We start from the raw sequence: 5869 nt of genomic DNA on the forward strand, positions 1-5869 counted from the left end.
TTGGCAGCATGGTGGAGGAAAGACTGAAAGTTACCAACGTTCTGAAATCACAAAGCACCTGGTTTTCTCTTCGGCAAATTGGAGGGGTAAATATAGCAAATGGCTGAGCTACAAAGATGAATTTCACCTAATGTGACATTTTTATTATAATCATTTCAGTTAGTAGAATTGATTGCAATTTTAGTGTCCAGAAAGCAATTAGAGACAAATAAATGTCAAATTGAAGGTAATGTAACTAATGCGAAAGGATATGATTTTTCAGTGCTATGCAAGACTATATTTGACCCTTGAACAACATGGCTTTGAACTGCATGGGGCCACTTAGATGTGGATTTATTCTCTAATGTTAAAAATATGTATTTTTCTAAAAGATCACACAAAACCTGGGAAAAGAAAGAAGGCTGTCAAATAGCCTACATCGAAATCTGGGCTGAGGAAGGACATAGAGCCCCGAAAAGAAACCAGTAGCTGGAGCCAACCCCAAGGATCACAGAGCCAGCAGCCATGTCCATAACTACCACTGAGGTGCAGCAGTGACAGGAAAATGACTGGCCCCCATCATGTCTCCTCTTCAGAAAGGGAAAATCAGGAGCCCGCTCTGTAGACAAGTTCTTATGGTCTCCTGCTCCTTCATGGCCTTCTCCCAATGGCTATCATTGAATTCCCCAGTGACCACACTCCACACCCACGAGGGCAATGTGAGCGATTCCAAGTCTCTATGGTTTGAGCCAGGAGTATAAAAACTCTGAATGCCACAATGTCTGTTGTGCTCTGCGTTGAATGTGTACGTGATTATTCTCTTGAATCCCTTCTGGAGTTGCAGGGGAGAAGCTACTGATGTGTCTATTGCGTTTCCACCTACAAATGCTATAGTTGAAGTCAGAACGTGCAAGTCAGCTGAGGTACAGATTTCAAAGCCAACTACTCTACAGTCTCCGCCTTCTGTGTGTTTCATCACATCCTGGTGTTGCAGGATGTCCAACAGCAGCTTGATGGTGATCTCAAAAACATGCCTCGACCACTTCTGGAAGTCCCTCAGTGCTCCTGCTGCTCACTCAGGTCAAGCCTACATGTGGGGGCCACCAGAGTTTGGGAGAAATAATCAGTGGTGGCGGAGGCAAGAGCTGGGCCTCTTCCAGTGCCTGCCACTTTGCTATGGCTTCCTGACCCCATTGGTGAGGTACTGTGGGGGGCTACTGCCAGGGGCTAAAGATGGGGTTCCAGTGGGCCTTGGAGGTCCCAGTCACTTACTGGCGACCTGTCTTACTGGCTTAATTTGGCTTCCTTGCCTGTACTTTTGTGTTATGGTACTTTTTCACCATCATGAATCTTCATCTGAAAACTACAATTAGACTTTTGTTGAATTCCTAAGGAACTAAATGGCTTTGATGAAGTTGTGAAATGCCTTTAAAGACTTTTAAGAAAGACGTGTGTTCTCAGAATGATTTGGCTTGGGCTTTGTATATATATTTTTTAATTCTATATTTAAAAAAATTCCCCAATTTCACAGAAAACATTCCTCAGGGATTTAACCAATATTCTTGGGGCTGATCCCCTACTGACTTGGTACAAATTAGGAAGGCAGCTATACTTTCCATACTTTCCAAACTGGAAAATTTCCACAGGCTCTGGATTCCCCACTACAATGCTCTTCTGAGCAATTGGGAACCAGTTCCCAGCCCACTAGTGTGAATGGCCATCTGGATTTTAGATGGGCCTGGAATGTCCTTTGATCACCAGTCTAACTGCTGTCCACAGCTATTATTACTTCGCAAAAATCTTTGTTATATTTTGTAAATGTCCTTCACTGCTCCTTCTTTTGTGGACAGGGGGAGGTATCCTGCTGCTAGAAAGGGTCATCCTGAGATAAAAAAAGGGAGTATGTTTATGTGTTTTAGTAATCCCTGAGAAATTTTCATTTAGCAGAGAACTAGTGCTATAATAGTTTAACACTGACCATATAGAAACTTAATATTTAAACAAAATAATAGAGAATGGTGCTAAAAACTTACTTGTAGGTTAAAAAAAGTTTAGCATGCTCCCATGATCCATCAGGTATCAAGGTCTTAACAAACAAACTCTGCTAAGAGGAGGGAAACCAGATTAGTTTCATTATGTGTGTTACTTTTCAAATCCCCAAAGATCACAGTTGACAATGAGGAAGGAAATTGGGACTGGCAGTAGAGAGTATTAGCATTTTATTCAGCACTTACGATCCTCTAGATGTTGTCATAGTTGAAGTTCTATTTCTTACTATAAATCTAGGAAGTCAATATTATTATTGCCAATATTTCCCTGTTTTACCAATACCTATGGATTATGTAAGTCATGCAAGGTGAGATAAATCCATTAATTCTAGCCTCAGTGCTGATACTACTTAAAGGGACAATTGCAACCAACTTGTCATGCCTTAACTCCATAATGTTATCATTCAGGGTGAATCCTCTAAATCAACTCGAACCCCAATCACTCTACATTTTCTTGTCCTTCAGTCAGGTTCACCACCTAAATCTCTCTGCTGACCTCTCTTGAACTGACCACCTTTAAGAAGCTAACTATTATATTCATAATTTTTTCTCTGCGCGTTTCCATCAACTCCTGACAGAATCAAATTTCCATCCCTCCACTCTCCTACAGCCTTTACAAAGGGTGATGGTGTTGGTATGGACATAGAACTGGAAATCTCATGTATTGCTGGAGGAAATATAAACTGGCACAACCAATCAGTCAAATGAGCCTCATGTAAGATCTATCATTAGGTATATTACCTTAGGTATACAACCAGCAAAATGTTGTTGGTCTTAACCAAAATACAAGTTTTAAAAACCTATAATATTTATAGTTTAGAATATTTTTATGTCTAGAGAATTCAAATGTCTACAACATAATAGAAAAGATAAATAATATGTGGTCTAATCATACAATGGAATTCCATCCAGCAAAGACCATTACAGTGGTATGGATGCATCCTATGAAAAACATGTTGAGTGAAATAAACCAGATATGATATTATATATATATTCTATATATGTAATATTATATATTTATAATATAATATATTATATTATATATTTATTATAATAATATTATATATTCATTATATATTTATAATATATTATATATTCTCTATATATTATACTATATCATTATAATATAATATATATTATACATTATATATTATATTTTTATAATATAATATATATATTTTTAATATATATTCTATTATTCCTCTTACATGAAGGGAATGGATATCATTCGTGGTGTTTAGAAGTCAGGATAGTGTGACTCTTATGGAGAAAAGGTTGGATAATAACTAGGATGGACATGAGTAAGGTATTTTGGGGTACTAGTAATGTTCAGTTTCTTGATTTTGGTCATTTACATGGATTCACATACCTATAGAGAAAGGAATAATATTTATTACTTTAGGAGGTATCTGTTTTGTCTCAGTGTTTTGATAAACAAAAGTTTCTAATTAATCGAATTTACCAAACTTTGTATTTATGGTAAGCATCTTTGTGTTCTGTTTAAAAAAATTTTGCTTATTCCACTGTCAGGAAGATATTCTTATATCTAAAGATATTCTTACATCTACAAGGTTTTTAAGATAACTTCCACTTTGCAATCTGTAATACTTCTGAGCTGCATGCATGTATGTACACGTGCATACGTGTGTATAGATTTAGAGAGGTCAATATACATATTCAATAAGTGTCACTTTTGTTGTGAGTCAGGGGTGGATCTGTTTCTATACATATTTTGTTTTAATTCGTGCCACTACCACACTATCTTTTTAACACAGGTTAAATAGTTGTTACTATTTGGTATTACAATTCTGTCAGTAATACTCTTTAAGTTTTACTTGTCTTTTCTGGCTCTTTTCACTTTTACAAAAATTTTAAAATCTTTACAATTCATTTGCAAATTTCCATTTGTAGGGTTTGAATAAATTTTGATTGCTATTGAGCTGATTCTATTGATTACATTTTAGAAAGTCAATATCTATAAAATATTGAAACTTCCAATCTATGTATTTAGGTCTTCTTTATTGTGCCCTTTTAATATTATATACTTATCAGTGTCAAGATCTTATGTAATTTAGATTTAGTGCTAAGAATTTATCATGTTCATATGTAATGATATATCTTTTTAAAGATTTATTTATTTGACAGTGAAAAAGAGAGAGAGAGTTGGGGGGGGAGTAGAAGGGGGAAAAGCAGAGAGTCAGGGAGAGGAACAAGCAGATTCAGCGCTGAGCTTGACATGGGACTTGATGCCACGGACCCTGAGATCACAACCTGAGTTGAAACCAAGGATCAAACACTTAACCAACTGAGCAACCGAGTCACCCTCATATGTAATGATATTTTAAATATTTAAACTCTGATTTTCCCATCATTTGTTCCTGGTGTATAGAAATTCTATTGATTTTGTATGCTGAATCCATGTCCAATATTTATTTCTTTTACTTATATTTTTTTTACCTGAATACAATGATGAGGATCTCAACTACACTATTGACAAATGGGGCTTTTTTGTTTCATTCCCAAACTCAAAGAAAATGTTTACTATTCATTGCATGTGATGTTTGCCAATTTTGCCGTAAAGTAACAGATTAAAGAAATTATCTTCTATGTTGGTTTACTAAATAAATTTTTAAAAATCATGAATAGTTGTTTAATTTTCTCCAAAGTTTGACTTGCAATTATGAAGGAAAGCATATACATTTTCTGCTTTTCTCAAGTAATATAGTAAAGCATATTGGCTGATAAACTAACGTTGCATTTCTGAAACAGCCCTGGTTTGATTATGATGTGTTCTCTTTTATATGTACATCTTGATTTTACTTTCTTATAACTTGATATGGTTTGTTTGGTTGTTTGGTGTGTGTGTGTGTGTGTGTGTGTGTGTGTGTGTGCATGCACCTTATCTTTCTGACATCCATGGGATCTGTAGTGATGTCACTCTTTAATTTTACTTTTTCTTATCTTGTTAACTTGGCTACACAATTATGATTTTATTGAACTTTTCAATGAATCAGATTTTGGTTTCGTTGATTTTCTGTAATTGATTTCTTGCATTCAATTGCAATTGTTTCTGCTTTAATTCTTATTATTCCTTTTCTTCTGCCTGATTTAATTTTAGCTTCCTCTACTTTTCTAGTTTCCTAAGTTGAGGGCTTAGATTATTAATATTAGATCTTTCTTCTTTTCTAATATATGTATTCAGTTTGATAAATTTCCCTGTAAGCATTGCTGTTGCTGCATTCCACAAAATTTTAGTTGTATTTTATTTGTATTTAGATTAAAGTATTTTTAAGATTTTCTTGAAATTTATTTTTTGACTTGTGTTTTTCAGAAGTATATTGCTTGATTTCCAAGTACTTGGGAAATTTTCCAGCTATTTCTCAGTTATTGATTTCTAGTTTAATTCTATTGTGGTCGAAGAATAGACAATATCGTTTCTATTCTTTTGAATTTGTTAAGGCATCTTTTATCTTATGAGTTCTTTTATATCCTTTTAAAATTTAGTATTAAGGTTACTAGGCATCATAAAATTTGCTAAGAGACTTTTTTCTAATCAGTGGAAGACTAGTATTATATTTTTGTCTCTGTAAATGATTGGAATTTTTTTTAAGATTTTATTTATTTATTCATGAGAGACAGAGAGAGAGAGAGGCAGAGACATAGGCAGAGGGAGAAGCAGGCTCCATGCAGGGAGTCCATTGTGGGACTTGATCCCTAAACTCCATGATCAGGCCCTGAGCTGAAAGCAGAGCTCAACTGCTGAGCCACGTAGGCATCCCAATTGAAAAAATTTAACTGCTGAAATATCTGGGCCTCCTTTTCTTTATGCCAGCAATTTGTAA

This window comes from Canis lupus, chromosome 19 (assembly GCF_011100685.1).
Source record: "Canis lupus familiaris isolate Mischka breed German Shepherd chromosome 19, alternate assembly UU_Cfam_GSD_1.0, whole genome shotgun sequence".
In the NCBI taxonomy this organism is placed as follows: domain Eukaryota; kingdom Metazoa; phylum Chordata; class Mammalia; order Carnivora; family Canidae; genus Canis; species Canis lupus.